Here is a 25,905-nt window from a genome sequence, read left to right as displayed (position 1 = left end):
GACCAGAATGACTTCCGTAAATGATATACTGCGACCCGCAGCCATACCCTGTCTCACAACACCCCCGACGCCATTTTTCATCAAGTCAATGTACTATCTCGTGTTTTTGCACCAACACGTAGCTTCATATTGGCAGAGGCTGTCAGCCTTTTGCCTTGGCCCGCCAAATCATCAGTCTTGTCGCGAATGAAAAATGTTTGTGTTATGGTCAAACGACAGTGCCGCTCTGTCACCTGGTAGACCATCACAGATGAGCTCTGGAACCAGGTGAACGCCGCATTGATGGCTATACCACAGGAGGCCATTCGCACCTTGTACGTGTCAATGCCATCACGCAAGGAACAAGTTAACAGCACCCATGGTGGACCCTCTGCCTACTAGGCAACATGACGTGCTGAACTGAATTGAATGAAATGCTGATATTTCTGCAGAACATACTAATATACCATTCCTGTGAATATGAATGTCCTATCTCTAGTCGTTCAAGGTGTTCTGTTTTTCCAGAACATGGGTGTTCAGTTTTCTCCCATAGTTTTGCTGCAGCTGCTGTGTTGTTTGCAGCGGCTACCATTCTTAACAGATGCACAATATTATGATCAACTATTTACATGTTGAACTGAAGGCTAGTATGATAAAATTCGTCAAGTATTCCTCAAATCTCTGTACAAATACGAGTGTGGTTCCAGATTAGCTTTCACTCTACAGTACAGCAACAGGGCAAAAGAAACACATCATATTCTTAATGCCGGAATATTAGCTAGGAACAGAAGAGGGGACACCACAAAAGTAATAACTGAAGACGGAATACAGTGTCTAATCATAGAAGAACGCCTTAGGAAATAGGCCATGGAATATGGTTAGGAACTACAAAAACGAACTCGGGATTCGCGTTGGATGTCGTGTCGGTAATTTTTTAGGGTGCTTTAATGCTGGTACCTCGCTGCTCGATAGCAAGGACCGGCGATGATGAATCAGCCTCACTGCATCTTAGTGGTCCATTAAACCCGCACCATCATTGCTCACCCCACTGCTCGCTTCGATATTTGCCAGGAGATAATATCAAGCTGGTTGTGTTTCGTGGTGTGACCATTGTTGTATCTCCTGAAACTGGAGTTGTGATTGGATTCCCCAACCATTGTTGTATGTCCTGAAACAGGAGTTGTGATTGGATTCTTCAACGAAATTCCAGCAGTGCCGCTTTTGACGCTGACAGCACTCTTTTGCAGGGTAAAAACTACCTCATGGTAGCGACCAGCGAGGTTGCAGTGCAAGTGCAACAACGCTACCGCCTGGCAGCGAGGTGCGATGTGCATGCCACCAGAGAAGATGCAGCATAAATCCAGCCTACAAATTCTGCGTCTTGCTGTCAGAACCCGAATATCTTGTATCCATATATCCTACTGAATACTCTGTAGGTGTTGCACAAAGAGTAAGAAAAATTGAATTACATATTTCTAATAACGTTATTAGAAAATTATATGTTAAAATGGAACTTATTGGTTTTGCTGACGGTCTCTCTACTTGCCCCCACCGCCTGTCTGTTTTGCATGTACATGACTCCCATGTAGGAGAACTTCTTTATAAAGTTGCCCAGTAGCGAACATACTGTATTTCGAAACTGCGGAGAATCCTGTAGACAGTGCTACCCCTCAAGAGGTATAACGCATCCCTTCTGTCATGTCCATATCACAGTACTAGAAACACAAATAGCAGGAATATGGTGCGTGACCTGTGAAGAACTGTGATAACCCTCGTGACGGCGTCATGTGCTTCACGCTTCGGTGCTCGCTGATACTCGCAATGAGCTGATAAACAAATCTGCACATGGTAGCACAGCCTCATTCCCATTGATGACCCTCTACCAGGTCATTTCACTACCTCGCCTCTGTCCTGTGATCAAGTCAGCTAATGTTTCTATTTCACCTTCGAAGACAATATGCCACCTCCAGCTGTGTAAATCCAAATATTAGTGCTCTAAGACTTACCAGGGGTTCGGTAACAACAGCAGTCATTTATGGTCCTACAACTTTTAAAAACGTCTTCCTTTGCGATGTTTGTAACACAACTGCTGTCAGAAACCACCGAAGGCGGTACGGTAACACACACACACACACACACACACACACACACACACACACACAAACACACACACACACACACACACACCACTCTGAACGTGGAGGTACATAACAGTATCAAGTTATTCATACGCTAGATGATGAAAAGGATGTCTTCGATAATCAGCCGCGATCCCGGCTAAAATGTCCTTGAGTCTAGAAACTTTATTAGATTCTCTTGCTATACATCTTTGAGATTTTCATCCAGATTCGATCACATCTACCGCATCACAATCTGGCAGATTAATCATTGAGCTGTTATGCGTACCTCTTCGTTTAATAAATTGTGCATCCTCACCCGCGTCTTCTGTAAAAAGCAGTTCTCCAATTCACTAACTGGGTCAGAATGATTTCGTATCAAACATGTCGGGAAATTTTAATTCTAGCTAGCCTGTACTTGGAGGGTATTGATTTCGAGCTGGTTTGGTACAACAGCTAAAGTAACGACTCACGCAGAATTTCACTAACTTACTAACTCCCGTTCCATATTGTGAAGAACTACCGAAACGCTGGCACTTCCTGGCAGATTAAAACTGTGTACCGGACCGAGACTCTATATCCTGACCTTTACATTTCCCGTGCAAGTATTCCGCCGGCTGAGCTACCCAAGCAAGACTCACGACGCGTCATTAGTTTGGCTTCCACAAAAGTGTCCCATCTTCCAAACTTCACACAAGCTCTCATGCGATACTTGCAAGACTAGCACTTCTGGAAGTAAGGACATAGTGGATACATGACTAAGCCACAGCCTCGGGGATATTTCCAGAATGAAACATTTACTTAGCAACCTAGCATGCGCTGATATTAAATTTCCTGGCAGAGTAAAACTCTGCCCCTGACCGAGACTCGAAATCGGGACCATTTCTTTCCGTGAGCAAGTGCTCTACCGACTGAACTACCAAATCACGATTCACAGCCTGCACGCTGTGGCTCTTCTCGGCACGACTCTTTCCTCCAGCAGTGCTACTCTTTCAAGTTTCGCAGGAGAATTTCTCTGACGTTTGCGAGGTAGAACATGAGGTACTGCCGTGAGTACAGATGTGAGGAGGGGGAGTAAGCGGTCGTTGCGTAGCTCAGTCGGTAGAGCACTTGACCGTGAAAAGCAAAGGTCCCTTGCTCGAGTGGCCGGCCGGCACACAGTTTTAGTCTCCCTGGAAGTTTCATACGAGTGCACACTCCACTGGAGAGTGAAAATTTGATGCTACCGAACAGATGCTTTACGTAAGTAGCGAAAGTTTATGACGTTAAAAGCAAGACCTCCTGACAACCAGCAAAGACAGATGCTGCCGTTGTTTCCGCGCCGAGACGCCGAGTTAACAACCCTCACAACGCCGAAGTGCAGTGTGCTTGTACCTCTTCATGTGAACTAATATTTTCCCCCTTCGGCCAGTTCAACGGTTCTCTATGTCGAGTAATACATATATCTTCAGCGTGTTTCTGTTGAAATGGTTGTGGCAAGCAGTCTGGTACCCGATGACACTTTCCTCTCTCTCTCGTAGCATACTCTAGGAAAAACCTTTTGTGAAAAAACATAGTGTGCCCATTTCGGACTAGGGCTCGCGAGCTTTCGCCTTTGACGATTAAGTGTGCTACCAGTTGTACTAACCCAGCTTGACTCATGGACAGACGCAAAACTTCAGTTTCTCTCACTTCCGTGACGGAAATCTCTCTTTTGTTCGGTGGCCACATTTCGATATGATTTCAGTTTCTGGCCTACCCGGTACGAGGAGACAAAATTACCTTTGCACGAATGTGTGCGCAGGTCTTAATTAACACACACATTGGAAATTATATTGAGTTTCCGCTTTCGTTAGGGGCACTTGTTCATATAACCTATAGCACTTAATAACCTTCGTAGTTGAACAGTACCACAGCAAACGAAGTGAGAGAGTAAGAGGTGGAGGGCTTTGAACGGCTGAGAAACATAACTATAACTACATTGCTTTTCTTCGCTGGGAGAGGATACAACTGCATAAGAAACGAGGACGTCATACGAATATTCACTTACTTAACAAGAAGAATTACGAAAACACTTACATTGTAGTATGGGAATTAAAGGACTGATTGATGAAAAGTCACATTGTGTGCCGTCACTGCTGAATTGAAATTATCTCATTATATTTCACAAGGGGAAAATGAATCTTAAGAATTACTAATGATGTGTCAATTACGTGTATACTGGTGATCGTCGCTCCTACTTTTCGCATATATGATCGATTCGTTATTTTTTTATTTTATTTTATTTATTTATTGTCTTTTAGTGTCTTAGCTGTGTTCCTCTTTGGTTTATTCATGTGTATGTGTGAAAAAACAGCGGAAAGTGAGAAAAGTGGAATTGTTATCTTCAGCATTGTGTCCCAAATTTATTTCGCCAAGTTACGAAAAGTAAATCCCTTTAATTGTTTCAGTTGCGCGAATGAGGCACACAGTTAACTAAAAATTTTGAAACGGCAAACTAACATATTAAAGAGAACAGAATTTTCTTATCCAATGAACTCAATTGGTAGTCAGTGAGAAAGTAGCGTATGAAGGCCCGCCGATGGTCAGCTCATTAGAACACTGGCTGATGTGCATATCGACGCCTATCAAACTTATCCTACCCGAGAACCGACTGAACTGACAGGCACGATGTGAAGTCTACATAACATCATGGAACTCAACCTCTATGTTCTCCAGTAAGACACCATCACCTTAGTCACGTAGCTCAGTGAGAGATAAAAAAAATGTCTTTTAAAACGTGCAATCATTTTTTGCATGGGTTTGGTCTTCAGTGCCGGAACAACAATAGCCAGAGGCGCTACTTAGCTCCAGCTAACAGAGAACAGTATCATGGAAGTGCAGTTTGAATTACGTAGAATTTAAAAAGGTCATACTCCTACCAATATGCAAACAGTATGCGACGTAAGCAAGGCATTATACGCTACCTGCGAATATGGCCCCTGGCACTCTACTCTACGAAAGCAGTTAGAGGTGTGGCAGCGAACGCGGCATTACGTTGGAGCAGCAAGCATTACCCGTTACAGAGAATATGCGTTTTGTGCTTAAGTGCAAACAATAACCGAGCTCTAGAATATGTAATGCATTATAACTGAGTACCAGCGTTGGTATCTGTTGTGCTTGTGGCGATGTTGAGTAAAACGGCTACTGTGGCAATTACAGGATGCACTCAAGTTGCTCACAACCACTCTGTTAGCTGCGTTTTAAATAAAAGAAGGTTAAGTTACAAGTTTTTCGTCTTTTCTTTCTTTCTTTTTCTTCTTCAGTCTAAGTCAGTCCACGACGGGATATACGCCTGTACCGTATGTTTCCATTATCTTCGTATTTGAGCCACGTACTACCACCTTGTTCCAGGTATCAGCTTCAGCTTCAAGCCACTTTTGTGGTCTTCCACTGCCTCTCTTCTGGTCCTATGGTCTCCAGTGACAAGTATAGGGGTGCACCTGCTGTAAAGTTGTCGAGCTTTGTGTCTGCTCCACTGCCACTTCTGTCCTGCCATTCTCTCTAGGACATCTGTTACCTTCGTTCTGCTTTTAATATCCACTGATCGAATCCTATCCTTGAGGCTTACTACTAGCATGTGTCACTTCATGGCTCCTTACGTTTGTTGTAGTTTTTGAGCACTAGCTTTAGTCAAACTCTTAGCCTCCAGAGGGCAATTAGCAGCTGGTAGTACCTTCAGGTTTATTTAAATTCCTCCTTTATATTTACCACGGCTCTGTAACGTATTCCACTGTAAGGTTAGCCTGTTAGTAATATCTTACAGAACCGTACAAGATACGTAATCTATTATATACAATTTCGTTATTTGCTAGCTGCTGATGAATTAAAGTAGTCTGTGGCTAGAGATAAAAATAGGGAACTTGGTCTGTCGAGGTTGACAATCTAACCAACTTGTCACACAACCTCACTCAAAGGTCGTCTGTCAGCATCTGACGCTCCTATGAATTCCACAATTATTCTGCAGGTAAATGATTACCTAGGCCGACAAATACTCCTTACAGTGGGTGCACGACCAGTGACGAGGTGCTACAACAGCAACTAGACCCTCGAAAAAAAATTGCAAAATTAGCATTAATTCTTAATCTTCAGAGGCAGCACTTCGTAAATATCAGTAGGTACATTTACGTCTGGATCTACATCTGTAGTGTACAAACCACTTTGGGGTGCAAAAGAGAGGTGTTTCTCACGGTGTTGGCTATAAAGGTTTTTCCTGTTTCTGTCGCGTACGGAGCGCGGGAATTACGAGTGCTTAAAAGCTTAAACGCTTTAATTAAACTACAGGAAGGAGTGGAGGGAATGGAATATATTTCTCTTTTCTTCACTTAATACTGTAGCTGTCAACTTTGTAAGGGAGTTTTATCGTCCGTCTCCAAGCGTATACCAGTTCCGGTCTTTCAACATTTCCGTTAAGGTCAAAAAAAATCCGTGCTTTCATTCTCATGCTTCAGGCACCACTTAATGGTACTATTTGGTATCTGTTTCACACACTAAGCAGTATGTGTCATATGAATGGTGAGAACGAATTTTGCCAGTCATCAGATTTTCCTCGTTGAACAACGTGATCGTCGCATTTCAGATCCACAAAAATTATTACTCCCGTAATTGTATGAATTTACTGAGCCAAGTAGTCGCTCAGAGATATTATAGTAAGAGGATTCTACTTCTTTGCCTTTTGTGAAGTGTACAGTAATACATCTCCGAACATTTAAAGTTAGTTGCATAAATTTTACTAGTTTTTAAATCTGAATCATACGATATTCGTGCATATATTATGAGACAGTACTTCGCTGCAGATAACTGCATCATCCGATAACAATCAGAGATCGCTGATACTACGGTCCTCCGGATAATGAACACACAGCAACTACATCTGTCAGTGAATCTACATTCTAGGTAACATGCTAAGCCTGTCAAGTCGGAAATTTCATTGTATGCCCTAGATGATCGTACTTTCGTCAATCAGCGCAATTTTGTAGGGGAGAATGTTGTACTTTGGTACTCTTTAACCTCTAGCAGCCATGTAATACAAGTTTAACACATTTTCGTACTTCATTTTTAAATGATGGCATTAATTTCTTTTAAGCCGCACTAGTTTTCTGTAATTAAAAACGTTTTTCCAGAATACTAAGGTTTTCCCCAGTGACAATGTGTTAGAGGTCACTACATGATCATGTTCTGGGAACAGGTATTCCATTTAAATTTATTGGCGTTTTAACGGAGAAAATCTTATCAATACGCTATTTTATCGTCTCTTAGTTACGTTAGTACCGTATTGTCCCCGAACAATCTATAAATAAAATAAAATTAAGAACAATTATTATTAAGAACCAAACTTAAGCTGTCGGGAACTAACTCAGATTTCCATTTTCAAAAAAGATAAAATTGTTAAGATGTTAAAGAAACTTAATTCATTTGTATGTGTCACATTTTCCGTAGTAAAAGACCTTCTTGTTTTTCAAGGTACTATACGGTGCACTACAGACGAAGTATGCTTAACTGTCCTCGTATTGCTCAAATAATTCTAAAGATTTACATCATCAGACTCACAATGAGACTCTGTAACAGGAATTAACAATGCATTCCAAATAGCTTTAATACTCTATACAGCAATTAAATGTGTATGAAGCGAAATATTTAAAGATGCTGCATGAAACATGGCCTCTTGTCTCACAACAAAAATTGTAGAAAATGTGCGGTAACTGCTTACGGCGATCTTTAGTGCGCATTCTTTCATCTGATTCTAAAATTAGTCAGTAGACTGAAGTACCGACGAGGAAACATCACGTGTTTCTGTATATGCTATTCTCCAGATGCAACACTCTCTCCTACTGATTCCACTGAAGTAATGCTGTATTCATCTGGTTATTGTGATTCGTTGTTTTCAGGAGAAAATCATTACTTGGTATCTCATGGCCAACATTTTCCTAATCTACACTCGTTGTAATGGACTTTGTCACTCTATTCGACATTAAGCACTATGACTGATGTCCGAATATGTTTTAGGATTCCACTGTATATCAATGTAAATTATACTAGAAGACAGTTTCGTCTTCTTGTAGGGGTGTCAGTCGCAAAATATTTTGTTTGAGATGTCTAAAGTATGTTAAGGGAAACAACTGTCCACCTGTAATGTGGTTCTACCGTACATGTAGATCCGTGGTGAGCTGCTTTGAAAAGGTCTGCATGATAATCCGTTTCTGATTGTTATCCTCATAACCAGACTGAAAAGGTTTTTCAGCCATAAATTTCCTTGAAGGTGGCCGCAAATAGTAGGTGTTTTTCTTCTTGAATGTCACAGCTGTTTTTCAGCTTAGCTGTTATAAAATTAATGTCATATCACGATCAGCTGGTTACACTGCTGTAAGATTTTCAATTGCTACTCACAAGTAATTTTACACCGCCATTCTTTTTTTTAGCACACAATTGTTTGTCCGTCATTCTTATACGTAACCGATGTCGTAGTAGACATGAGTGACAACGACGTTGCACGCCCGATCGGACCAGCAGCAAGACGGTGCAGCGCTGAACCAACCGGATTGTGATATAAGTGACAATGACTTTATAACATCCAATGCGGGAGATATAATTATCTTAAAACTATTGTTGTGGCAGCCGAGATCAAAAGGAATATTATACAGTCGTTGCCCAAGCAGTCAGTAGGTAAGGTACACCATTACCAACGAACCTTGATTAAATAACTTTAGTTTAATGTATTCCATTTCATAGTTTTCGATTTCATAGCATCTTAAAGTAAGTGATCCCAAAATAGGTGAGTGTGACAGACAACCCGATTAGTGAAATAGTTTGTTTTAGGGAGAATTTCCATAAGAAATTAAAATGTACTAAGGAATAGGTAAATTATACCTTGCGCATTTGGAAGTATGTCCTACAGGCAGGTACTGAGTAAATATGATATGTCAATAACTTACTAGAAGTAGGCAGCAGAAGAAATTAATTGATGAATAAACAATGTGGTTTCAACGGACATAGAACGAAATACGCAAAAACCACCAAATATAAATTCTTTAGACTGATAGAAAAACTGAATCACGCGCCCTTCATGGAGTATGAGTTGGAGTTATGAAATAAGGGCCTGATGTTCAACACAGAACCATAGATCCGAAGTAGTGCTATTAAAAATATGACTTAAAATACGAAACTAGATCTACCATTGCAGGAACATAATAAAATGACGTGCATAATCGCTAGAATAATTTCGAAGTACGTTCATCATAATAATAAGAGTAATAGAGAAAAAATACAGTATGTAATATCAGTACTATAGTTTCACACCACGCTCTTCTGTCTGTATGTGAAGCCTAATCTCAGAAAATGCTGTTAGGATTTCGATTCAGTTTTCACTAATAGATTGATTCACGACGCTGGTTGTGTATATAACTTACTACCGTTACGCCAGCCATTAGTCTGTTACACGTGCGAAGCCGGGGCAGATCGTACGTACATATCTGTGTTGCGCAAGGCGTATCTGCCGAGAGAGGAAGTCCAGTAACTACTATGAAATAACCCATAAATCAAAATGTTCATACGTCTGTTGACGTCTGTAATGTGCTATATACATTAGTTACAAATATCAACAACAACTGAACGGTAACTACGCATCATGGTCAATTATAAAATAAACTGTGTAAATTGTACAGTTCTTACCTGGTATGCAATGTGAACGTCTTACAAAATACGGATGGGTATAACAGTTACAGCAATAAACAGACGTGTAATACAGGGCTATCAAAACGTAAACACCATGTGAAAAATCAGTGATTAACAATTGAACGAAAAGTAGTTGTAATACGCCCGGGGGTACAAATGGGTGGAATACCTTAAACTGTTTTTTCGCTTCGGACCGTGCACCCTGTCCATACCACGTACCTGATAATCCCACGGCGGTCGCGTTGTTCTGCTCCACACTGCTGCTGGCTTGCCTGAAATTATCTATCGAAATATGGAAGCGGGTTTAGGGGAGCCACTCAATGTTAAAACACAACACTGTTCAACGTCTGGTATGAACAACTATATTCTGAGGCGATAAAAGAAAATCGCAGGTAGCACTGTTTACATTCTAATTCATAAGTGTTTATCCCAATTAATGGATGATTACCGGTCCACAATATCACTCAGACGTGCGTACGCGTAACCGACATGACGCGGGTGATTGTTGATGAAGCGGAAGCCGATTGATCGCACGAAAGTTCTTACGTTCGTCACACATACACAGTTATTTGGTGCAAGTCCTCCTTGACACTAGTAATAGGTCTTAACACTGTTCGCAATCTAAATTTACAGTTCACAGTTCTCAGTTGTACGAGCGTGCGCCTAACCGCCACGCGGCTGATTGTTGATAATGCGGAAACCCGATGATCGAACGCACGTCCTCACCCTCGCTACAAGACACTGGCACTTGTTTGCCCTCTTTTATAATCACTAATTTTTGCTGATTCACATCAGTTCATTCTGAGAGACCGAACACGGTGCGGATGATTGATACTGTACGGTACGACACGCACCGAGAGGATACACAAATACGTTATAAGCAGCACTGCTCATTTTTCAATTACTTCTTGACGCACTTTCCTCTGAATCATTTCGATATATCATCATTTTACTGTAACAGCACTTGTAGCAACACTTCGACTTCCATACTAACAATGCCTCTCACATGCAGAGCTACCCACAACACAACATAACAGTTCCGTGTCCCGTGCACGACTCTACAGACGCGGCTGCCCGCAAAGATACTCCACAACTAAGCCAGTGATATTATAGTACGCTTACATAGTTCCACGGTAATGATATAGGAGATATGTGAGAGTGTACTGTTAAAAGTTTTTATTAATAATACACTATTTCACAATCTTTTGTAAAACACGAACAAAGTCAATTGCACCTGTTCTCACTTGAAAATGCGTTCTGTGTACCTTTGGGTCCAAATTTTACAAGAAAGAGTTTAGAGTAATTACAACTCAAACATTTTGCTGAATGTACATGAGAATTTTATACAGACATGGAAATACATACTACAGTATCAAGCAACAAATGAATAATTAAATTTAATAATAACAGTTTGAAAGATATTAAATCTCCTGAGTGGTGAAACAATCGATCTGTTGAACAGTATTACATAACATTAATTGCAGTGGATAAAAAATGAACATTATGAAAAATTCCGGAATGGAGCAAAAGAAACTGCTTTATCTCCAGTGACCTACTAAAGTGGAATTAGAATGAATTGAGGCAAAAGCTGTGAAGAAATTGTAGTAGTAATTATGAATGGGAACGAGTATATTAAGAAAATTCATGAATTACTTGAGAGCCGTGAATCACAAAAATTAAACAAGACCCGAATAAATTTAATGACTGAAACAAAGTGAGTTTAGTAAAGTGTTATTTTATTTCTGTCAGTATGTATGCAAGATAATGTATAGTAATGAATCATGTGGCCCCAGTATTGCAGGTACAATTTAAAATTCAAAAAGAGGTTGCACTAATTCAACCAATTGTAAATTATAATGATGTCCGATATATGTACTGAACAAGATGATAAACACCATACAAAAAGAGTTTTAGATGTAAGAGAGAAAGTATACAGTGGCAATGTGTAACAAAGTTAATGAAATTAAAAATTTCACGCACTAATACATCATAAATAACTCTCATTTGATATTTCCAACCTATTTACGATTGTTCCAGATAGAGAAACATTAGAAATCACAAAGATCAGTTAAAAGGCAAAATATATGATTTGATGTAAATGGAGAACTTCACCACATACTTATTTCAGATACATAGGTGAAACAAATTTCCAATATAACATGCATGTTATGGTTGGATTCTATTTGGAACACTGCCATATATATTCGTAAAGCACTCATAATTAGAATTCTTTCTAATGAATAAAAGTTGATATTTTATTAAAGAATAAATTGCTGAAGTTTTGTGGGTGATACTCTGGTAGTGTTGTATAGAACAGAGTGTACTGTTACAACTATGCAAGCGGAGCTCTGCATGTTACATAATAGGTGAAATTTACAATTTAAAATGAGACCCACAATAGCATAAGCATCCTCGATCCAAAAATTATGACTGTACGTAACAATATAAGGTTGTGATTCGTGTTAAAGATACCACAATGCATGTCGTAACATTCACAAAAAGATGTATTTCACTCCATACTGCACTCAGTGATTAGCAATCCGTTAGAGTGCCTTGAGGTAAGTAAAGATTTGTGAACTGATGACAAGTTCAGCAAAATAGCGTAACAGCGTCAGTACATAGATTGTAGATGCAATATCGCAGATAAATTAAAGATAGAGCAACAACAGACAAGCAAATTATTCTGCCTACAGAAGATGAAGTAGACAGGGAAGGTTAATACCCCATGGTATCTTATGCTGCTAAAATCTCGGGCAGAACAACCTTTGCTTTTAAAAAAAATAATAATTAGGTTCCATACTAGAAAAATTAGAATAGACTGGCATGCCACATAAACAACAAAGTTCACCCCTCCTCAAAGTCTGGGATCGAAAAACTTAACTATGATAGATGCCAGAAAATTTATGTAGGTCAGTGGCGAGCATTCTGAAAGAGACTACGTACATAACTTCAGAAGCCAGTAAGTCCCTAAAAATGTTACACACGCGAGGAACGAAGATTTATGGATGGACTTAAGGAAATCAAAATACACATGAGTGTAAAAGAGAGCGAAGAAGAAGTTGAAGGAACAATGAGAGTTACGTACCGGGAGGTTTTTACGGAAGTTTAATACAGTATTTTATGAGACAGAGTGGTTCAATTTTAGTTTATAAGCACCCAGATGCTCTGCAATTACATATGTGTGTGTTAATTCATGGACGCTTACAAAATTGCCATAGTAGTGTACGTTTTACACATCGTTGCGTGAAAATATTTGTTTTTAACGCTCTGACTTCATGTTTATAGAATGACTCACTATAGGCAATGATGTAAACCTTCACTGAATGTTGTACGCAAGGTAATACGGACAGCTGCGATCAGCTCGACAGTGACGACTATTTGGCTGAATATCTTTTAAAAGCTGTTTACTGTAAACCAGTCTCAAATTAACCCGTGTAGAGCAATGATATATCAAACATTTATGGTTACGTGCATATGTCACTAAGGCAGTAATGTATTTTGAATCGTTAACGAGTATGGGACGTTGTTCTCCCTCATTTCTATTACGACAGCGGTTATATAATAAGGCGTAGATTTCTATACTCCCACATCGAATAAAAGTACGACGATGTGAGTAGCACGTAAAAATCGCATATCGCCGAAATCAGCTGACAGTGCTTGTATAACAGCCATGCTGGAAAACTGAAGTGTCGTTTAGTATTTGGGGTGTCAAAAACTTAGAGAACAAAGACGATTCTAGAACAGTTCCTAGTTAAAATTACTCCGTTTTCGTGCTGTCATGGTATCTCCATGGTCCGGCTAATAGTACTGAGCTGCGTTTGTTGACTGGCTTAACGATTTAACGTTTCAAGAGGACTCTAGAGCACAACCTATTAAGAGCTTGTCTCAAAGAAATCTACGGCAAATCCTGAATGTCCTATAAATTATTACCGGAGCAGTCTACCGATATAGGGGAAATTATGTGCAGATACTAGCAAAGACTAAGGGAGTATCGTAGGTTAATTTGTTCGATCTGTGACCTCTTGTGCATTAAGAATACAGTAGACTTTTTGACACTGCCGAATACTGAAATTTCCCGTTTCGATAAGCAGCCTGTCGAACAGAGAAAACACAGAGGTCCGGAAGCACATACCAGTGTGATACACATAATTCTCATTTACAGATGACTAAACCGACTGTCAGAGAAGTGTCGTGTCTAGTACTTCATTATTTATAATTAACACTCATCAGTCGTAGATATTTCTTAGATGCAGTGATATCGTCTAGCAAAGTCAGTCGACATACGACAGATTTTATGCTGCAGATGTGTGTGTAAAATACAGCTAACATACTGATTTGATTAGTGTAATCGGTCCATTCGTCCGTAGAAATGATCATTTACTATCGGTGATTAGAAAATAATATAATTTGGAATTTTAATCGTCGCCTGTAGTCTTCCAGAGGAAATCACGCATAAAAATTCACTAGTAGATTTTATTGCTCAACTTTGGTTCGCTGTAGTCCTCAGAACAGTGAGCGAACCTAACATGCTTAGTAACGTAAACTCATCTCGTTACCTATCGTTTACACTCTAAAATCCGTAACATGTTCGGAGTACAGCTTACAGAAATGGTAATTCCGTATCACTTTCATCGATATTAATGCAGTGTAGAGAATGTCTGCGGTACCTTTAGCAGAACATGTGTGAGAGAGTGAAATCACGGACACTACAGGCCGTTTCAAGCCCCTCATCGCGCTCGGCTGGCTGGTAATTGGAGATCAGAGATGCTTAAAATTTAGTGGTACACTGTTGCCGAACACTCCAATCGATGGGGTTAGAATGTAGAGTATCTATAATATAGCTTTCGGGTGTAGCATTCAGCCATTCCGGACTGTTAGTGTCATCAAGCTGAGATATAGGTTATGCGCAAGGACGTGAATGACAACGTTGCGCGCGACCGTACTTTGAGTATGTAGCCCAGTAACTCGAGAACGAAATGAGGTATCGTAGGGTAGGGTATGGCTAAAACACTGTACCTCGGTGATTTAAAGAAGGTTCGAGTATTCATCATACAACAAATTTGCCTAGTTTATCGATATCTCTTTTCGAAATCTTGATTCGTTTATGAGATATGTTGATTCTTATGCGCAAGGACGAGAATGGGCTCGTCATGCAGGACCATCCTTCGGATGTATAACCTAATAAATAAAATAAACTTTCGATATCTTATCTACATTTCATTCACTTGAGTGTATGAGCTAAAATCAAACATACGCAATGTTTATCAACCATAGGAATGCATTTTCAACTCTGCGGACTCTTGAAAATTTCGTGCAATGTTTTACTTAATTCGATGGAACGCAGTGAGTATGAAGGATAAGGAACTAAATCCAGTTCTTAATTGAGTGAAGCTATCAGAATGTAAGCTGCGCAAAAATAAAATTTTATCCCCTAACAGTTTTCGAACAATCAGATGATAAGTATTTCATATCGGCCGGCATGCAGTATCTCAGCACATTTACCAGCATTTGACGAGCAATACAGCACTGAGAAAAACTGCCTTAGCACGGAATACAAACATCATGTCTGTATAAGCGAAAGAGTTAACAAAATCTTCTAGCGCTTCCAACCACCTCAGGTACTAAAAATCCCGAAGACCTTCGACCGAGCGCTCCTCTATACTGTGAAGAGGTCAACTGATTGCCGTGGCCCCTTGACACTGCCGTTATACAAGGTGTATCTTAACTAATGGCGTAAACGCATACAATTGAAAGTAAACGATACTAGAAGAAAATAAGTTTCAGTAAACATACGGTTGAAAATGCATATCTTAAGAGTTACGACCAGCTTTTCATCTTCGACACTGTGAAACAAATCTCTTCTACAGCAAGCTCTTTGCTTTCCATATTTTGGGAAGTGGCAGTATGGACCAAAACAAGAAAAAAATGTCGAGTAAAGATGTCCTCTAAAACGCATACGTTAAGAGCTATGAGCACTTTTTCATCTTCGTTACATTGGAACATAACTTTTCTAATGAACAAATGCTCGTAACTTTTAAGGTAAGCGTTTTAGAACACATGTTTACTCGACCTTTTTTTCTTGTTTTGGTCCATACTGTCACTTCCAAAAATATGGAAAGCAAAGAGCTTGCCGTAGAAGAGATTTGTGTCACAGTGTCGAAGATGAAAAATTGCTCGTGGATCTTAAGGCATGTATTTTCGACCCTATGTTTACTGAGACTGTTTTGTTTCTAGTAGCGCCTACTTCCTCCCCAAGAACCATGGCTTTGCCGTTGGTGGGGAGGCTTGCGTGCCTCAGCGATACAGATAGCCGTTCCGTAGGTTCAACCACAACGGAGGGGTATCTGTTGAGAGGCCAGACAAACGTGTGGTTCCTGAAGAGGGGCAGCAGCCTTTTCAGTAGTTGCAGGGGCAACAGTCTGGATGATTGACTGATCTGGCCTTGTAACACTAACCAAAACGGCCTTGCTGTGCTGGTACTGCGAACGGCTGAAAGCAAGGGGAAACTACAGTCGTAATTTTTCCCGAGGGCATGCAGCTTTACTGTATGGTTAAATTATGATGGCGTCCTCTTGGGTATAATATTCCGGAGATAAAAAATGTCCCCTATTCGGATCTCCGGGCGGGGACTACTCAGGAGGACGTCGTTATCAGAAGAAAGAAAATTGCCGTTCTACGGATCGGAGCATGGAATGTCAGATCCCTTAATCGAGCAGGTAGGTTAGAAAATTTAAAAAGGGAAATAGATAGGTTAAAGTTAGATATAATGGGAATTAGTGAAGTTCGGTGGCAGGAGGAACAAGACTTTTGGTCAGGCGAATACAGGGTTGTAAATACAAAATCAAATAGGGGTAATGCAGGAGTCAGTTTAATAATGAATAAAAAATAGGAGTGTGGGTAAGCTACTAGAAACATCATAGTGAACGCATTATTGTGGCCAAGATAGATATGAAGCCTACGCCTACTACAGTAGTACAAGTTTATATACCAACTAGCTCTGCAGATGACGAAGAAATTGATGAAATGTATGATGAAATAAAAGAAATTATTCAGATTGTGAAGGGAGACGAAAATTTAATTGTCATGGGTGACTGGAATTCGATAGTAGGAAAAGGAGGAGAAGGACACGTAGTAGGTGAATATGGAAGGGGGGATATGAAATGATAGAGGAAGCCGCCTGGTAGAATTTTGCGCAGAGCATAACTTAATCATAGCTAACATTTGGTTCAAGAATCATGAAAGAAGGTTGTACACATGGAAGAGGCCTGGAGATATTCGAAGGTTTCAGATACATTATATAATGGTAAGACAGACATTTAGGAACCAGTTTTTAAATTGTAAGACATTTCCAGGGGCAGATGTGGACTCTGACCACAATCTATTGGTTATGAACTGTAGATTAAAACTGAAGAAACTGCAAAAAGGTGGGAATTTAAGGAGATGGGACCTGGATAAACTGACAGAATCAGAGGTTGTACAGAGTTTCAACGTGAGCATAAGGGAAAAGTTGACAGGAATGGGGGAAAGAAATACAGTGGAAGAAGAAAGAGAAACTTTGAGGGATGAAGTAGTGAAGGCAGCAGAGGATCAAGTAGGTAAAAAGACGAGGGCTAGTAGAAATCCTTGGATAACGGAAGAAATATCTAATTTAATAAGTGAAAGAAGAAAATAGAAAAATGCAATAAATGAAGTAGGCAAAAAGGAATACAAACGTCTCAAAAATGAGATCGAAAGGAACTGCAAAATGGCTAAGCAGGGATGGCTAGAGAACAAATGTAAGGATGTAGAGGCGTATCTCACTAGGGGTAAGATAGATACTGCCTACAGAAAAATTAAAGAGACCTTTCGAGAGAAGAGAACCACTTGTATGAATATCAAAAGCTTAGATGAAAACCCAGTTCTAAGCAAAGAAGGGAAAGCAGAGAGGTGGAAGGAGTTTATAGAGGGTCTATCCAAGGGCGATGTTAATGAGGACAATATTATGGAAATGGAAGAGGATGTAGATGAAGATGAAATGGGAGATACGATACTGCGTGAAGAGTTTGACAGAGCACTGAAAGACCTGGATCGAAACAAGGCCCCGGGAGTAGACAACATTCCATTAGAACTACTGATGGCCTTGGGAGAGCCAGTCATGACAAAACTCTACCATCTGGTGAGCAAAATGTATGAGACAGGCGAAATACCCTCAGACTTCAAGAAGAATATAATAATTGCAATGCCAAACAAAGCAGGTGTTGACAGATGTGAAAATTACCGAACAATCAGTTTAATAAGTCACGGATGCAAAATAATAACGCGAATTCCTTACAGACGAATGGAAAAACTGGTAGAAGCCGACCTCGGGGAAGATCACTTTGGATTCCGTAGAAATATTGGAACACGTGAGGCAGTACTGACCCTACGGTTTATCTTAGAATCTAAATTAAGGAAAGGAAAACCTACGTTTCTAGCATTTGTAGACTTGGAAAAAGCTTTTGACAATGTTGTCTGGAATACTCTCTTTCAAATTCTGAAGGTGGCAGGTAAAATACAGCGAGCTAAAGGCTATTTACAATTTGTACAGAAACCAGGTGCCAGTTATAAGAGTCGAGGGGCTTGAAAGAGAGCAGGGGTTGGCAAGGGAGTGAGACAAGGTTGTAGCTTCTCTCCGATGTTATTCAATCTGTATATTGAGCAAGCAGTGAAGGAAACAAAAAAACAAAATTCGGAGTAGGAATTAAATTCCATGGAGAAGAAATAAAAACTTTGAGGTTCGCCGATGACATTGTAATTCTGTCAGAGACAGCAAAAGAGTTGAAGAGCAGTTGAACGGAATGGACAGTGTCTTGAAAGGAGGATATAAGACGAACATCATCAAAAACAAAGCGAGGACAGTGGAATGTAGTCGAATTAAGTCGAGTATTAAGTCGGGTGATGCAGAGGGAATTAGATTAGGAAATGAGGCACTTAAAGTAGTAAAGGAGTTTTGATATTTGGGGAGCAAAATAACTGATGATGGTCGAAGTAGAGAGGATATAAAATGTAAACTGGCAATGGCAAGGAAAGCGTTTCTGAAGAAGAGAAATTTGTTGACATCGCGTGTAGGTTTAAGTGCCAGGAAGTCGTTTCTGAAAGTATTTGTATGGAGCGTAGCCATGTATGGAAGTGAAACATGGACGATAAATGGTTTGGACAAGAAGAGAATGGAAGCTTTCGAAATGTGGTGCTACAGAAGAATGCTGAAGATCGATGGGTAGATCATACAACTTATGAGGAGGTATTGAATAGGATTGGGGAGAAGTTTGTGGCACAACTTGACTAGAAGAAGGGATCGATTGGTAGGACATGTTCTGAGGCATCAAGGGATCACCAATTTAGTATTGGAGGGCAGCGTGGAGGGTAAAATTCGTCGAGGGAGACCAAGAGATGAATACACTAAACAGATTCAGAAGGATGTAGGTTGCAGTAAGTACTGGGAGATGAAGAAGCTTGCACAGGATAGAGTAGCATGGAGAGCTGCATCAAACAAGTCTCAGGACCTAAGACCACAACAACAACATCGTGTACTTTCAACTGCATGCTATTACGCCATTAATTATGATACACCCTGTACACCCGCGCAGTTGGTTGCAAAATATCCTAATGTTTTCGCCCCGTATACCTCGCACCGGCTTCAGTCAATCTGTGCTGAGCTGCAAAGTGCCTTCATTATTGAAGGTGTGTTTAGAAAATTTTTATTTCTGTAGCTTCTTTTATTAGGGAATCGCGAAATTCCTTCGTCCTCAAAATGACTGATGTTTCATTGAATATAACTCGGTGTCGATTCTCTAAAGCGTGCTCTTCCCACCTGATTATTCAGGACAGCATATGAGTAAATACTTCTCGTGTTCCGTTCGTCGTTGCTCCACGTTGCGTACTGTTTGACCGACGTAGTAGCAGCCGCACTGACATGGTACCTTGTACACTCCAGACGTTCTAAGCCCTAAATAGTCCTTCCAAGCCCCAATGGGCTGTCACGTGCTGGTAACTTGTGTCATCTTGTGTCATCAGAGCAGTCAGCATTCTCGGCAATCCTTTACAGTATGCACTAATCATCTAATGAGGCGTGTACGTACTATACATTGCGACACACGTGTCGTGATCACACAAACGCACTGTGGTGACCGTTCAAGCCATCGCTAGTAGTACAGTGATGGTTGTACATGAAAAAAATTTCATGCAAATCGAGTCATTCCTTCCACATACATGTTACTTTGTTAATCCTTGTAGGCGCTGCACTGTTTATCTGCTATTACGATTTAATTAATTTTCAGCAATCGCATCATTTGACTGGCATCAGAACTTACGTTGTTCTTATTCATTTCCAAAAATTACAGTGTTCTCTGATCAGAATGAACATTGTTGATAGCTATTACGAGTAAGTACTATTAATCAATAGCAGAGTATTAGGAAATTAAAATTTAAGCCAAGTTTTAGAACTGTTTTGATATTTCTCAACAAATATTGGTTGCTGTGGAAATCACATAACTTCCTGTCATGCGAGTAACTCGATTACCAGCAAAGTTTCTTCCAGTTATTTGGAATAACGTGAGATATATTGTGTACCTCACTTGCGATTTCATTTCGCCGCTCCCCTATTAAGGAACTGGTTACATCAATTAACATGTCTTTAAAACCATCACGTGTATGGTATCTTTACTCCTTCGTCTCTGACTCTACAGACTCCTCATGGCTAACAATGCCTATGTTTGGCACTGGCCACGCCGTATCGTTGCGAAAGAATACAATACCGCACTGTCTGTTGTGAGTATTATTCTTATTCCTCCATATTAGAATGTTTCCTAAATTATCCACAGACAGTTTCTAAAAGAAAAAAAAAAAAAAAAGAAATCTCGCAACCAAGACGATATCAGAAAAGCTCAAGCCTTTAGTGACAGACGAGTCATCCCAGTGTTTTAAACGACACATGAAATATTGACTCTCTGAGCCGTGGCAGGGATGTTGGCGTCGCCTATCGAATTCCTGGCGCCATTAGGTCGACCTGTCGGGTGAAATCCCTCTTGTTTTATGCCACTAAGATTACTCGACGTTGCTTGTGACGGGGCGTGTTGTGGCGTCACTAGTTGTGGAGTGGTAACCGAGTGATGAGGACAGTGTGAAAGGACCTCCCGAAGATGGGAAATATGTTCCTCAAACGACTGTCTATAAATGACAGTATCATCCAGATAATTAAACAGACTAGAAACCTTCAAGTCGCCTAGGATATGCCGGGCGGGTAAGACGAGCACTTGCGCAAGCATCTTGGGCACGGAGTCCGGCGAATGGCTGCTGGGTATATTTGTGAATCGATTTAAATCCGTGAGTGGCTTCGAATACCGACTTCGTGTGTAGCCTGGCCATCCAGCTCTGGCTCGTGGCACAGTGCCTAGATGGATGGATTCTAGCCGACTTCCCTGGCAAACATTTCTGAACAGCAGATAAGTAACTTTCTCTCGTAATACGGTCGGCTGCCGGTTTCGAGATACCTTAGGGCATTCCAGATGTCATTATTGTGTTAATTTTACTGGCTTGGTAGGTCACTGCGTCTCTAAATTTGCAACCGCTGAGGGTGTATAATTGGCTTTGGGAGCCTAATTTCCCGTCGGGTGTTTCGCCAGCGTTGTGGAGGTGGTATCTTACAGTGATGCGGGAATACCGTTTCACAAGTTACTGTTGATTTCACGTAATTAACCGTTCCGTGTTAATCTTTCTTTTACAGGTCTGGACCCAACGAGAAGGGCGTGGTGGTTTTTGTCTCGTTTGTTGGGTCATATCATAGGCGACGTGAAGTGTTCCTGTCACTTTAATCATCTGGATCATATTGTCATCTATAGTCAGTCGTTTGATGAGCCTATCCATCTTCGGATGGTCCTCTCCAAGATTACACTTCATTGGAAACAGGTGACCTTTCTGGGACATTTAATTTCCGGGGACGACATTAGGATTGACCAGAAACGAACTAAGTGTTAAAGAAATTTCCTCAGCCTCGAAATAGAAAGGAGATAGCCATATTTATTGGGATGACGAATTATTTTTGCCGGTTTGTCCCTGATGTTGCCCAGATGGCCGCTCCCCTAAGCAAAGTACGTAGGAAGGGGGAGAAATTGGTCTAGGATGAGAGCCAACAGCCGACTTTTGAAGCTATCAAGACCGCTATCAACAATCTGTTGGTCCTAGCCCGACTCGAATTTCGACAAAAGATTTGTCGCTCAAACTGATGCCTCCAATGCCAGTATTGCTGTGCTGTTATTTCAGGAGGGCAAAGGTATAAGACGCCCATTAGCTTTCGCGTCTATAAGTCTGTTTGGTCCCGAGATGAATTACTCCGTTGAAGAGTGCGACACGCTGTCTGTGCTTTTCGCCTTAGAGAAGTTCCAGTTCTGTCTTGAGTATAGGGAGCTTGATCTCGAGACAGAGAATCCGGCCCTAAGTTGAGTGCTGGCTCGACCCAGGACAAGTGGTAGGATTGCTAGGTGGGCAGTCGTCATCTTCATGTTTCATTTCAAGGTGCGACACATAAATGGAACTGATAATCAAGTCGCTGATATCCTCAGTCGCATATTTCAGGAGGAGGGGGCTTTCGAGAATAAGGGCGTTAGTCAGTCTCGCCTGGTTGTGTGTACTGTTTTAGCTGAAGTTCCCATTTGTGAAACTGAAAACCAAACAGGATCAGGATACGTTGTGGGCTCCACTAAGAAAGTAACTCTTATCCGATGGTGAGGTTAGCGACTATTCCACCAGGGGTGGCATGCCAGGTAAATGCGTTAATGAAGCCGAGGACTTTAAAATTTGTTATACTCAGGAGCTGGTGCCTCCCGCTTTCCATTTTTTCATTGATCTCTAGTGAGAGGACATCTGGGCCCTTACAAAACCTTGAAATAGTAGAGGCTCACCTAACTTGAACACCGTTGTATAAGGATATCAGGAGATTTGTGGGTGAGTGTGAAGCCTATAAGAAGGCTGAACCCAGTCTTAGTCCTCGGAAGAAGTAGTTGCAAATCCCAGTTGGAGGAGAACCCTATGGACAAACTCTTTATCGATACATAGGGCCTCTTCCTCGTCCCCAGAAGGAAAACCGATATATTCTGGTGGTTTTTACGCGTGTTCCACATTTGTATGGGTAATCCCTAGTTATGGGGTCACGGCGGCCATTACCACTGCACAACCGACCAACATTTTCAGCTGACTTGGACCCCCAAAGACTCTTGTTAGCGATAACGCACAGGCGTTTGTTTCGAACAGTTTAAGCAGTTTTGGTTTCGTAACACACTGAAGCACCTAGCCACCACCCCATATTATCACGAGGCATCGTTTTACGAAAGTAAGCTTTGATCATTTCATCATAAGTCTCCGAGTAAGTGGGATACCACCTAGCCTTTGCTCAATTTTGCATCTAACACTGCATGCATGCACGAAGCATCCCAGGGAGTTCCTGCAGTTCTCTTGTTTGCGTGTCCCATCAGTTCCCCTCTATCCAACTTGTCGGATGTCAGCGACCTCCTCCCCTCGTCCATTACTCCTGAAGATCTATGAGACAATCATGAACTTTCCAATAATAACATCAGGGTAGCCCACAGCTGCCAGGCTCGGCGATATAATAGTAATAGACGCCTATTTCAGGGCAAGATAGAAGATGAGATTTTCGTGAAGAACTGTGCCGGTCAGGTGAGGGGTGGTACCAAGTTCAGGAAGTTCATTCCTTGTTTCATAGACCCATGCCCTCCGACCAAAATTCTGGGTCCAGTTAACTTACTTGTCAGGCATCTGGTCACTGGAAAGATCCTGAGGCTGCAACTCAATCAACTTAAGCCCGTTAATTAACTTTCCCCCTCTTCTTCTGTAGACTGGACCGAGGTCCCCTGGTTCAAGGCGGGAGTGGGGAAGTAGATTGAGCCGTGGCGGGGTTGCTAGCGTCGCCTTTTGAATTCCTCGCTGTCAGGGTCACAGAGGAATTTAATTATAACTTAATTACGAGAAAGAAGTTAAAAATTGAAAGATCCAGCCATCAGCTGCCGGACAAGGGCTTCACGCTGAGATATGGAGGCTAGCAGACACGCCGTAGGGAAAGTGGAGCAAGAGCGCAAATGCGTAAACGGGGCAGCGGCAGCCGACCAGAGATTCCAGACCTTGCGGGATGATTCCACCCCGGACACAGTAGGCCCGCCGTGGCAGAGTACCCTGATAGAACGAACAATAAGTTAGGGAAAACGGGCCGCTAGCTTATCTACTGAGGAGAACATGGAAAATTTTAATTGTTTCATTGGAATAGTATTGAATAGAGACAGCCAGTCTGTGTCTCACACCAGAGTTTTTACGTCACTGTCTGGACTTGTCTCCCCAAGGAAGTAGGGCAAGGGGCTGAGTAATACTTGAAGACCACGCAGATGGTTTATAGGGGATGCGTGAATCTGGCTTAATCTCGTATAAGGAGAACTATATCATTCAGTTAAGAGGAAAGGTTCTGGCACTTCCCTGTGAAGTATGTTATACAGGAATAAGCTACTGAGATATATTGTTACCTAAATCAACGTGTTTTACCCTACTCTACCTAAAGTTATACCAACCCCTCTAACACCCTGAAGTATTCTAGAAGACTCTGCTCCCACCCACCTCGGCTATAACGACAAGACTTAAGGAAGTACAAAAACCACAGTGCCGTTAAAGTCCTGATTATGCTACACCTTTCTTCACCAGAATCCACGTTGTTCGACAGGAAGCTGTGCAGGGGCGCGATATAATAATAAAAATTTGGTATCAGCTGTGTGCGTGTGGTAAAAATATAACTGTTACGAGGGTGTATAGGGTCAACTAGGAGATCAAAGAGAATCCCTCAATTGTGCATAACGCCTGGGCGAAAAGGAGCCCAGCATCCATAGAACATAACAGAGCGGAGTCAACAGAAGAACAGGGCCTAGCAGAACGCAGCCGATTGAGCGAGACACACAACAGCAGCACAGTAGAATATGAAAGACAGCGATCAAAATAAATACAAGAGCCATTAAAACTGAAACTGGAACTGTAAATGGTAAAAATGATGACCTCCACTACTAACAGCAGTGGTATCAGAAAGAAAGATGCTTTAGTTTTACTACCCAAAACCGCTGATGGGGATAGAAAAGGAATTGCAGGAGTTCATTGAAAACGTATATGCTGCATTTTAAGTAGAAAGAAGCGAGGATGACGGATTATTGTTTCAATACGTAACATCAAAAATCATCTGAGAAGCCAGGCAAATCCCACAGTCAGAGATAAGACGAGTGGCAGACGGAACGTAAGAAATACCGGGTGATCAAAAAGTCAGTAAACATTTGAAAACAATAAACCACGTAATAATGTAGATAGAGAGGTAAAACTTGACACACATGCTTGGAATGACATGGTGTTTTATTAGAACCAAAAAATAAAAAATAAAAATAAAAAAAATTATTGCTAGACGTGTGAAAGATCACTTGCGCGCGTCGTTCGGTGATGATCGTGTGCTCAGCCGCCACTTTCGTCATGCTTGGCCTCTCAGGTCCCCGGACCTCAGTCAGAGTGATTTTTGGCTTTGGGTTTACCTGAAGTCACAAGTGTATGGTGATCGACTGACATCTCCAGGGATGCTGAAAGATAACATCCGACGCCAGTGCCTCACCATAACTCCCGACTTGCTTTACAGTGCTGTTCACAACATTATTCCTCGACTACAGCCATTGGTGAGGAAAGATGGTGGACATATTGAGCATTTCCTGTAAAGAATATCATCTTTGCTTTGCCTTACGTTGTTATGCTAATTCTTGCTATTCTGATCAGATGAAGCGGACATTTTTGGAAAGTTTGGATTTTTTTGAATCTAATAAAACCCCATATCATTCCCAGCATGTGTGCAATTGGTACCTCTCTATCTACATTATTCCGTGATTTATTCAGTTTTCAAATTTATACTGACTTTTTGATCACTCGGTATATTAGAGGAAAACTAATCTGATAAGCGGACAATACATTTTTATGCATGTAGTATATTACAAGTTAGACATAGCCTCATGAGGAAGTACGATTGACGAGTTATCCAACTCGTTCAGAGTTGCCGTAACCAGAGTCACGGAGAATCCGCAATTAA

The sequence above is a fragment of the Schistocerca piceifrons genome, chromosome 1, assembly GCF_021461385.2.
Source record: "Schistocerca piceifrons isolate TAMUIC-IGC-003096 chromosome 1, iqSchPice1.1, whole genome shotgun sequence".
NCBI classification, from domain to species: Eukaryota; Metazoa; Arthropoda; class Insecta; order Orthoptera; family Acrididae; genus Schistocerca; species Schistocerca piceifrons.
The sequence above is the reverse complement of the archived record's forward strand: the minus strand, read 5'-3'. Positions refer to the sequence as shown.